Source organism: Tachyglossus aculeatus, chromosome X1, assembly GCF_015852505.1.
Source record: "Tachyglossus aculeatus isolate mTacAcu1 chromosome X1, mTacAcu1.pri, whole genome shotgun sequence".
NCBI lineage: Eukaryota > Metazoa > Chordata > Mammalia > Monotremata > Tachyglossidae > Tachyglossus > Tachyglossus aculeatus.
The window spans coordinates 22,380,860-22,393,367 of NC_052101.1; positions in this window are offsets into that span (position 1 = coordinate 22,380,860).

The following is a 12,508-nucleotide window of genomic DNA, read 5'->3' on the forward strand; positions in this document are numbered from 1 at the left end:
AGCCCTGTTTCCTCACCAAACGCCTCAGGGAAGAGGCGGGAGCTTGCCCTCCCCGCCCCCTCCCTCACCAAACGCCTCAGGGAAGAGGCGGGAGGTTTTCCGACTGGTTTTGGAAAGTTGAATAAAAGCGTCTCTTTATCACACTGAAACACCTCCCCGACCCGTCGCGGGTGCCCCTTGCATAACGCGGTTTCTGCAAATAACCCCAAGAAATAAGCCCCGTGTTTAACAGGCCGTTCAATCGCGAACCATCTTAAATCGGAGAACAAAGGAAGCGCGAGAGATCATGGGGAAAGGAAGTCAGGAGTGGCGGGGAAGAGGGAGGAACGGCAAATCCCCTTCCCCGAGGTTATGGCTGCAAAGGGGAGAAGAAAAGGAGAGCAAACGTTAGGTTTTTCAGGTTGACACGGGGAGTTTCCTCCTCATCATCATCAATCGTATTTATTGAGCGCTTACTGTGTGCAGAGCACTGTACTAAGCGCTTAGTTTCCTGAATCTGAACATATCTGCATTTAAGAAAAAAAAACACAGAAACCTTTCTGCAGTCCTTGCCATTAGTTTCCTGAATCTGAACATATCTGCATTTAAGAAAAAAAAACACAGAAACCTTTCTGCGGTCCTTGCCATTCCCTTTAAACCGTCCATAAATCAAGAATGTTCAAAGCATTTCTCTCCATGGGCCAGTCACAGACTTGAATTGTCTTTAATAGCTTTAATTCTATTTATTCTATTTTGACACCTGTCTACCTGTTTTGTTGTCTGTCACCCCCTTCTAGACTGTGAGCCCGTTGTGGGGTAGGGGCCGTCTCTATATGTTGCCGACTTGTACTTCCTAAGCGCTTAGTACAGTGCTCTGCGCACAGTAAGCGCTCAATAAATACGACTGAATGAATTAATTGTCAGTTCCTGTTGCCATCTGGGGGATGGCAAAACTACCCAGAACTAAGTCCTGAGATGCTTGCAGGACTGGAGCAAATTGTCCAGGTTATGACTTTGGTATACTTTTGCTTTTCTCTTCTCCTGTTGGCTGCCTTTTTGCTCTTCTGCTTGTTAGTATTGCAATCGCAGTGAGCAGGAATAAGAGGTAAAACTTGCCATTTGTCTGCAAAATGAATGTTCGTTTCCTTAAAAAATCCCAAATCCCACAGCTTCTTAATGTCACCAAAGGGACCAGCATCCTTTAAGCTCAAACCAAGAGAAGAACGGAAGCTTAACTGGAGAAGCAGCAAAGCTCAGTGGAAAGAGCACGGGCTTTGGAATCATGGGTTCGAATTCCGACTCCGCCACATGTCCGCTGTGTGACCTTGGGCAAATCACTTAACTTCTCAGAGCCTCAGTTACCTCATCTGTAAAATGGGGATGATGACTGTGAGCCCCACGCGGAACAACCTGATCATCTTGTATCCCCCCAGCGCTTAGAACAGTGCTTTGCACATAGTAAGCGCTTAACAAACGCCATCATCATTATTATTATTATTATTATCCCACTTCTGCCACTTGTCAACTGTGTGACTTTGGGCATGTCAATTTCCCTGTGCCTCAGCTACCTCATCTGTAAAATGGGGATTAAGACTGTGAGCCCCACATAGGACAACCTGATCACTTTGTATCCCCCCGCCCAGCGCTTAGAACAGTGCTTCGCGTACAGTAAGCACTTAAAAAATACCATTATTATTATCTAAGAAAATCAAGTGTTTAGTACAGCACTTCGAACACAGTAAGCACTCAATAAATACTATTGACTGAATGAACTGAGAAACTGCTAATTTGAGCCTATGCAAACCTGGATTTCAGGCCATATGACTGTAATAGGATGTGTACCTCCTAATTTGACCTGTAAAGTCTGAAGAAGAATCCAACAAGTGACGGATGCAAGTGTCCTAGATCCCATACCGAGCTGCAGTTTCCTGGACCATGAGGACTTCCCCTTCGTCAAGCTGCCACCATGTTTTCTCACTACATTGGAAACAGATCTGGCTGCCAGTTTGTTTGGAATTTAGTAATTAACAAAAGTCTTCTCTCGCCACTCCCCCAACCAAGGAGGCAACTGAAATATAGTTTAAATAACAATGTATCAATCAAGTGAACATGAAGATGACCAGATTACTCAGTCATCAATCAATGAGTAGTAACAGTAAGCACTCAATAAATATTATTGAATGATCGAGTGATTGAGCATTAAGTGTGTGCAAAGCACTATACTAAACCCTTGGGAGAGTATAGCCTTCAAGGAGCTTACAATCTTGCAGAGGAGACAGACATTAAAATAACAGGTAAGGGAAAGCAAATATAAAGATATGTGCATAAATGCTTTGGGGGTGAGTGAGTTCCCTAGAGACTGGGGATTTGGAATCAAATCCATAGGTAGTGCAGATTCAATTAACGATCAATCAGTGGTATTTACTGAGCACTTGCTACGTGCAGTGCTTGGGAGAGTACAATATAACATTAGTAGATATGTTGCCTGCCCATGATGAACTTGCAGTCCAGAGACAGCCATCAATATAAATGATTTACAGGTATGTACATAAATGCTATGGGGCAAAGAAGAGAAAGAAATAGAGTAGGGAGTTGAGAGAATAGTCAGGGAAGCCGCCTATTAGAGATATGATTTTAGTAGGGCTTTGAAGTTGCAGGGAGTGGTGTCTGACCAATATGAATAAGAAGGAAGATCCTGGCAAGAGCAAGGGCTCAGTGATGCTAACAGGGCACAGTGAATAGGTTGGTATTAGAGAAATGAAGTGTATGGCTGTGTTGTAGTGAGAGAGAAGTGAGGGTAGATATGGGGAAGAGAGCTGATTGACTACCTTAAAGCCAATGATAAGAAGTTTCTGCTAATGTGGAAATGGTCAGGCAACCATTGGAGGGCTTTGATAAGTGGGAAGATAGGTGCCGAATGAAATGTGGCCTGGATTGGGGAGAAACTGTAAGCAAGTAGATCAACAAGGAGGCTGTTGCCAGTTCTCAAGTCAGGATATGTCAAGTATTCTGACCAATGTGTTAACTAGCAGTTTGGATGCAGAGGAAGCAATGAATTCTAAAGATGTCCTGAAGATAGAATTGACAGAATTTAGTGACTGACTGATTACACAGGTTGAAGGGAGAGAGACGAGTCAAGGATAATGCCAAGTTTTCAGGTTTGTGAGATAGAAAGGGTACGGGAACTGGCAATAGTGATTGAAAAGTCAAGGGGAAGGAGACAGTTCAGGATGGGAAGAAGAGGAGTTTGGTACATAAAAGGTAATAAGAGCAAAAGAACATTGTCAGAAGTCAGCAAGAAAGCAGATGGAATGGGATGAAATTTGGTTGTAGAATGAGTTTTGGAGTATCAATTCTGGCATGAAAATCATTTTGCCCCAGAGACATCAGTGACCCTTTCGACCAGTGAGAGACAGCTCCCCAGGCCAGGTGGGCCCAGATCTAGAAGGACTGCCCACCCCCAGGCCCTGCTTTTCCTGAAGGCTAGGACTACAGCCCTGCCTTTCCCATGTTAACACTGGCCATCCCCCTAGGTGTACAGTAAGGAAAGTGTAGCCATAATTTCCTCTCTTCTCCTCCCTGCACCCCTTGAGCTGAAAAGAGCTGGTGTGGGAGGTGTAGCCAAGGTACACTCCACTCCTTGCTCTCTGCTGGCAGAATACAGGATCCTCCCCCCCTGCCCAAAGGTTGGTTCAGGGACCTGTAGAGGCCATCTGGGCCCTTGCCCTGGTGGAACATGGACACCAAACCCGCTTCCCTTCCCCACACCCCCAAGCACAAACCTCAAAAGATAGATTGTTCATCTTGGAAAAGTCTGGAAGCTGGACCATGAGGCCCAGAGCTTCCCTCCCAACCTTGGGGCTCTGGGGACTGTGGAGAGGGAGCTGCTTGACAAATTGGAGAGCCACCTTTATCCCCATTCGGCATTACTCCCCTCCTGCCCATTGCAGGAGAGAAGGGAAGAGCAGACTCAAACCTTCCCAACCTTTAGAACACTGGGGAGACTATAGCCCTCTGCACCATGGAGAGGCATGCCTGAAGCAGAGAGGACCTTGAAGACTATTCCCTGCCTGCTGTGAGGGTCGTAGTCTATTATTCTAGACTGTTGTAGCTTTTGTTGAATTTACTGTTATTATTTTCCTTTGTGCCTACCCTCTCCCACTTGGTAGGCTGTGAGTCAGGGATGGCATCTAAATCAACGGTCGTGTGTTTCTCCCTAACAACTAAGGACACCTTGTAGGCACTTCATAAATGTCAACACTACTATTTTTAAATCAGAGAAATATAGTAATCTCTTTCAAACTCCTTTTCCCAACAGAAATATCTTTTTAAACTGTTCTTGTTTATCCAGAAGACCTATTCTCGGTAGGAAAGACTGAATCTTATAGTAGCCATGCAAACTAGTTACTGATTTACTTTTATAAATGGTTTCGTATTACAACAGGTCCTCATTAGACTGCTTTTTGCCTATACATATGTTTGCTCACTTATTCCACTTAGACATGTCAGAACTTGAATAAGCATTTCTTTGGGCCCTTAATATCTCCCTTAAAAAAAGGCTGGGGTCTAAATTTGCCCAAAGAGTGGCTTCTCCCCAGACAGGCTTATGCATAGGCCAAGCCAGGCTAGCCTAGGGTGGCAAATTTGGCCACCACTGTGCTGTCTCCCCTGCGCTCCCCCATTGCAGCACTTTGAGGAGACCACATCACCCAGAAACACTGGCTTGCACTTCCCATCCACACTTTTGCTCCCTACATTCCTCCTCACCACCCCCAGTTGATGGCAGGTCCCCCAGTCTAGCAACAGCAAATTTCTACATTCACCTGCACCTCTGTCATTTTTCCTACTTGCAAAGCCAAATTACAAAATGTTCCATAACAAATAAAACATTCTGTGCTATCAAATGATGCCTTGAACAAAGAGAATAAAGCCTAAACAAAGTCAACGCACTGTTGCATTACGTTTGTTTGGCCAAAGAGCAAGGAGCAAAGTCACTTAGCTTCTCTGTGCCTCAGTTACCTCATCTTTAAAATGGGGATTAAGACTGTGAGCCCCATGTGGGACAGGGACTGTGTCCAAACTGATTACTTTGTATCTACTACAGCGCTTGGAACAGTGCCTAGCACATAGTAAGCGCTTAACAAATACCATAATAATAGTAATTATTATTATTATCATTACTAATATTAAATACTGAATTGAGAACTAACTGCCTGGTTTTGACTATTTATGAAAGGGAAAAATCAAGAATCAGTTTTAATACATTGGCTGTTTTCTATGCTCATATATTTGAATCCACCATCTTGTTTCCATACAGTAGACTGAGAGTCCCATATGGGGCTCTTCACTCCGTTTTGTTTTTGTTGTTTTTTTCCTAAAGGGTTAGAACAGTGCTTTGCACACATTAGCCACTTAGTCAATGTTGCTACCTCTACCAGGAATGGTCACATGACAGCCAGCAAGTCAGCCTTCCGACATAATGCAATCCAACTTGTCCAAACCTCCCTCTACAAATTCAGTAGTCATAGCAAAATCAAAACGGTCTGGGGAAAGCTTTATTTTTGAAATTTATTCCTAAACTTAACTGGATAAGAACAAACTATGTGCTAATTACAAGGGCTGACACAAGATAATCAGCTCAGACAGTATCCGTTCCTCAGGAAGCTCACAATCTATGAGGAGAAGCAGGAATCTTATGCTCATTTTACAGATGAGGCTGAGAGAGGTTAAATAACCTACTCGAAGTCATATAGCAAGTCAATAATAATGTTGGTATTTGTTAAGCACTTACTATGTGCCAAGCACTATTCTAAGCGCTGACTAAACTAGAGCTGGGATTAGAACCTGGGTCTCGCTAATAATAAGAACAACAATGGTAATTGTAGTTTTTGTTCATCAATGCCTTCCAGTATCGCAAGAAACCACCCACCTTTGGATTTCTGCAACTCCAACCCATCCCTTCCCACCTTATCAAAGGACTTGCCTCCTCCCTTCTTCCCTCCCTGACTGCCATTTTCAACTGTTCACTCATCAATAGCTTCTTCCTCACTGCTTTCAAACATGCTCATGTATCCCCTATCCTAAAAAAACCACTCCCTTGATACCATGACTCCTTCCAGTTATCACCCCCATCTCCCTCCCATCACTCCTCTCCAAACTTCTTTATTCTTTCAATGGTATTGAGCACTTACTATGTGCCAGGCACTGTACTAAGCACTAGAGTAGACATAAACTAATTAGGTTGGACCCAGTCTATGTTCCAAACGGGGTTCACAATTTTAATCCCATTTGATAGATGAGGTAACAGAGGCACAGAAGAGTGACTTTCCCATGGTCACACAGCAGACAAGTGGAAGAGCTGGGATTAAAACTCAAATCCTTCTGACTCCCAGGTTCGTGCTCTATCCACTAGGCCACACTGCTTCTCCTTGAGTGAGTTGTCTACAACCACTGGCTTCACTTCCTCTCCTCCAATTCTCTCCTTGATACCCTCCAATCTGGCTTTCGCCCCCTTCACTCTGCCAAAACTGCCCTTTCAAAGGTCACAAAATTACTCCTTTTTGACAAATCCAATGGCCTCTACTCCACCCTAATCCCTCTCAGCTGCCTTCGACACTGTCAACCATCCCATCTCCTGGAAACATTATCCAACCTTGGCTTCACTGACCCTGTCCTTTCACGGTTCTCCTCTTATCTCTGACTGGTTCTTCTCGATCTCTTTCATAATAATAACGACGGTATTTGTTAGGCGCTTACTTTATGCCAGGCACTGTACTAAGAGCTGGAGTGGATACAAAGCAAATCGAGTTGGACTCAGTCCCTGTACCATGTGGGGCTCACAATCTCGATCCCCATTTTACAGATGAGGTAACTGAGGCCCAGAGAAGTAAAGTGACTTGTCCACGGTCACACAGAAGAGACATGGTGGAGCCAGGATTAGAACTCCAGCACTTAGAACAGTGCTTGGAATATAGTAAGCGCTTAACAAATGCCACCATTATTATTATTTTTAACCCATGACCTCCCGATTTCCAGGCCCAGGTCTATCCACTACGCCATGATACTTCTCGGGCTCCTCCTCTGCCTCCCATCTGCTAACTGTGGGAGGCCCTCAAGGCTCAGCTTTGGGTCCCCTCTCTATTCTCCATCTACACCCACTCCTTTGGAAAACTCATTCACTCCTATGGCTTCAAATACATCTCTTTGGAAATGATTCCCTAATCTGCATCTCCAGCCCTGATCTTTCTCCTCCTCTTCAATCTCATGTTTCCTCCTGCCTTCAGGACATCTCCACTTACACCTCAAATTTAATACAGAACTCCTCATCTTCCCACCCAAACCCTGACCTCCCTCTGACATTCCCATCCTTGTAGAGAGCACCACCCTTCTCCTTATTTCACAAGCCCATAACTTTCATTCATTCATTCATTCAGTTGTATTTATTGAGTGCTTACTGTTTGCAGAGCACTTTACTAAGCGCTTGGGAGAGTACAATTCAACCATAAAAAGACACCTTGGAATTATCCTCAATTTATCTTCTTCTTTCAACCCTCATATCTAATATGTCTCTAAATCTTGTGGTTCAACCTTCACATCATTGCTAAAATCTGCTCTTTTCTCTCCCTCCAAACTGTTACGCCATTAACCTAAGCACTTACCCTATACCGCCTTGCTTACTCCATCAGGCTTCTTGCTGACTTCCCTGCCTCCTATCTTTCCCCAATTTAGTCCCTACTTCACTCTGCTAACCAGATCATTTTTCTAAAAAAATTCAATCCATGTTTTCCCATTCCTCAAGAACCTCCAGTGGTTCATTAATTCATTCATTCAATCATATTTATTAAGTGCTTACTGTGTGCAGAGCAATACGCATCAATCTGAAATTCCTGACTATTGGCTTTAGAGAAGTAGCGTGGCTCAGTGGAAAGAGCCCAGGCTTGAGAGTCAGAGGTCGTGGGTTCTAATCGCTACTCCGCCACATATCTGCTGTGTGACCTTGGGCAAGTCACTCAGTGCTCAGCGCTTAGAGCAGTGCTTCACACATAGTAAATGCTTAACAAATGCCATTATTATTGTTATTATTATTATTATTTTCTGAGCCCCAGTTACTCATCCATAAAATGAGGATGAAGACTGTGAGCCCCACGCGGGACAACCTGATCACCTTGTATTACCCCCCCAGAGCTTAGAACAGTGCTTTACACATAGTACGTGGTTAACAAATGCCATTGTTATTATTATTAATACTACTATTTAAAGCACTCAATCACCTTTCCCCCTCCTACCTCTCTGATTTCCTACTACTGCAACCAGCCCATTAAGTTTATTCCTGTAATGCCAACCCACTTAGTGTACCTTGATCTCGTCTATGTTGTCATCAATCCTATGTCCACATCCTGCCACTGGCCTGGAATTCCCTCCCCCTTCCCATTTTACAGACGATCCCTCTCCCCACCTTCAAAGCCTTATTAAAAGTACATCTCCAAGAATCCAATCCTACCTCGACTTAGCCTTCATTTTCTCTTCGCTCTTTCCCTTCTGCATCACCCTTGCACTGAGATTTGCATCCCTTCTAAATTCTTTATGGGCAGGAAAAGTATCTGCTAATTCTGTTGTTCTTACCCAAGTATAGTGCTCTGCACATAGTAAGCACTCAACAAATATGATTGATTCATTGATTATTCACTCCACCCTCAGCCACACAGCACTTATATACATATACATAATTAATTTCTATTAATATCTGCCTCCTCCTCTACACTGCAAGCTCCTTGTGGGCAGGAAACATATCTACCAACTGTTATACTGTACTCTCCCAAGCACTTTGTACAGTGCTCTGCACACAGGAAGTGTTCAGCAAATACAACTGATTGAGTGATTAAATGCATACTTGTGGCCAAGCACTGTACTAAGCACTGGGGTAGATATAAGGTCATCAAGTTGGCTATAGTCCCTGTCCCACATGGGGCTCAGAGTCTGAGGAAGAGGAAGGACAGGTATTGAACCCCCATTTCACAGATGAGAAAACAGACAAGAAAAGTACAGTGATTTAAGGTTACACAACAGGCACATTGATCTGGGTTAAGAGTGGTGTAAGAGGGGTGTAGGTGTTCATTATTACTTCCTCTTTCCCCCAGACTTCTCTACCTTCCTCCCCAACAGCAAACCCATCCCCCATTCCCTCACAAACAATACCTTCCTGTGATGGTTGGTCAGGGCAGTGTCTTCGAGGTTGGTCCTGCTGCCACAGGGCCCCAGGGGTAGGTGACTCTGAAAGGATGGGGGAACCAGTGAGGAAACAGAGACAGAGGGCCTAGAATAATAATAATAATGTTGGAATATTTTTAAGCGCTTAGTATGTGCCAAGCACTGTTCTAAGTGCTGGTATAGATACAAGGTTATCAGGTTGTCCCATTTGGGGCTCACAGTCTTGATCCCCATTTTACAGATGAGTTAACTGAGGCACAGAGAAGTTAAGTGACTTGCCCCAAGTCAAACAGCTGACAAGTGGTGGAGTCGGGATTAGAACCCACGACCTCTGACTCCCTAGCCTGTGCTCTTTCCATTATGCCATGCTACTTCTAGAAATAGCAAGATGCCGCAAATACTAATGCAAGAACTGAGGTCATGATTGTGGCTTCCTCTTCCAGGAGCTTTTCTCCACTGCTTTCTCCTTGACAAGGCTGTAGGTCCCAAGGTGGGGTGGACACTGCCACAGCTTCCTCCCCAGCTTCCTCCCTCTCCTCCCCGCAACCGCAGTTGGAGAGACTAGTTTCCCAATCAAGATTGGGACCCTGGTGACTGATGAGAGAGCCCTGAAATAACTGCCCTACTTACTTACTCCCTCACCTCCCGCCCTGTCCTGATCATGGACTATAGTGACAAAGTCTACAGAGGCAGCAATAGATTTCATCAGTCTAGGATCCACATAGCATGATGATCAGCGAGCATTGACCAAATGACATTGGATGTTGCCTAGTTGATTTCAGAGTCATTCCCAAAGGGAGTTGTCAGTGGTTCTGGAGGTGTGCCTCAAGTGATGTCTCATGAGGACCCTCCTGTGAACTCTGCTTGTTATTTTTTTGGATGAAGTAGACCAAAGGATGTGGAACATGCTCATCAAACTGGCAGACAATACTAAATTGGGAGGCAGGGCGGCCTACTGGAAAGTGCATGGGCCTGGTAATCAGGAAGAAAAAAGTCTTAATATGACTCTACCACTTGCCTGCAGTATAACCTTAAGTAGGTTACAACCTCCCAGGCCTCAGTTTCTCTGCAAAATAAGGATAAAATGCCTGCTGGAAGTCCCATGTGGGACAGGTAACTATTTGCAATTAGAATATCATATCAATCAATGGTACTTACTGAGCACTTTCTCTGTGCAGAGCACTATACTAAGGACTTTGGAGAATGCAATTGAATTGCTAGACATATTCCCTTACAATCTAGAGGTTGTATGCACTTCGTACAGTGATTGGCACTTTGTAAGAGTTTAATAAACAACTTTTTTAAAAAATGGGCGGGATTGTTAATGCTTTGGAAGACAGGGAAACAATTAAAAGTGACTCTCCAACCCAGGATGACCTTTGACAAGGTTGTGAATGAGGTCATCCCATGGATGAAAAGCAGAAAAATAAATACCAATTAATAAGTGGTATTTACTAAGCACTTACTGTGTGCAGAAAACTGCACTAAGTACATGGGAAAGTTCAATACAACAGAGTCTGTAAATGTGATCCATACCTACAGGGAGAAAAGGCAGTCTATCTCATCAGCAGCAGACATCACTCTGTCCCCTCCCCCACACACCCATTTCCCAAGTCATTTTTAAGAATGATACTGAAGGGTCAGGGTGTCTTTTCCACTTTCCTGTAAAAGTCACTGGAAAAGGCAAAAACAAACAACAAGGAATGCCTGATTATGCACAAGTACTGTAGAAAAAGATCTTGGGGTCATAGTCAATCAGTCAATCGTATTTATTGAGCGCTTACTGTGTGCAGAGCACTGTACTAAGCGCTTGGGAAGTACAAGTTGGCAACATATACAGTCCCTACCCAACAGTGGGCTCACAGTCTAAAATGGGGAGACAACCACAAGTTGACTAGACATCACCAGTGTATTGCCTTTATTAAAAAGCTGACAAGGAACTGGGATGTAAAAGCTGAAAAGTAAATGTTACTCTGACTTACTTTGTCCTAAAAGCTTCCTTAGAGTTTTGAGAATTAGAGTTTTGGTAGCCACACTCTTAAAAAGACGTGGAGAAACTAGAGGATCCAGGGAGGAATGACAGAAGTGATTAGGAGATGAGAAATATGAGGAAAGGGTAAAAGAACTGGAATTGCTTAGCCTAGAGAAGGGACAGTAACATATCATTTCTGTCTTCAAATGATATGGAGGGGGAGTTGTTTCCCAAGACATACTGCACCAAACAAGAGGTGCAACGTTAAATTAAATGATTTCATGTTAATTTAAAGTTGGACAGATTTTGTTGGACATAAGGAAGGACTTTTTGGCCATCGGAATGTTAGAATCCAAGTGGCTGAGGAATCTCCATCCCTGGAAACCTTTAAGGAAAAAATAAAAACCATCCATCCTGAATGCTGAACGTTATTCAATGCCTGGAGGTGGGAGACCAGATCAGATAATCTTTCCTGTTTTATGACTTTACCACTCTTTGGTTTTCGGTGTTCTTGGCTCGGGGATAGGGATTATTGCAGACGAGACAGAGTTTAGCTGAAAAAGAATATGTCCCCATAGGGATTTAAACCATCTCTCCATTCAAAATAATGTGGCTAATAGTGAGATTGTAGCCATAAATGTGAGTGTCATTGAGAGAGAAGCTCTTTCACCCTTGCACTCTGTTCTCATAACACCGTAAGAAGGAGATCGTTTCTGGCCCATTGCTTTTCGGATAAGCACAGCTCGGATATCGGGGGAGGGTGGGGGCAAAGGCACTGCTCACCCTTCTACAGAAAGAGGGCAGATTGGAGCTGCCAAAATTTCCAAAGGTTTTCAGTGAGAAAAGTGAGGAAAAAACTATATCCTTCCTCCAGGAGATCATGTGCTTAGATTCAGTCAACCAATCGTATTTGAGCACTTGCTGGGTGCAGAGCACTGCATTCACATCCAAGCCGTCACCAAAACCTGCCGGTCTCAGCTCCGCAACATTGCCAAGATCTGCCCTTTCCTCTCCATCCAAACCTCTACCCTGCTAATTCAAGCTCTCATCCTATCCCGTCTGGACTACTGCACTAGCCTTCTCTCTGATCTCCCATCCTCGTGTCTCTCTCCACTTCAATCCATACTTCATGCTGCTGCCCGGATTATCTTTGTCCAGAAACGCTCTGGACATATTACTCCCCTCCTCAAAAACCTCCAATGGCTACCGATCAATCTGCGCATCAAGCAGAAACTCCTCACCCTGGGCTTCAAGGCTCTCCATCACCTCGCCCCCTCCTACCTCACCTCCCTTCTCTCCTTCTACTGCCCAGCCCGCACCCTCCGCTCCTCCACCACTAATCTCCTCACT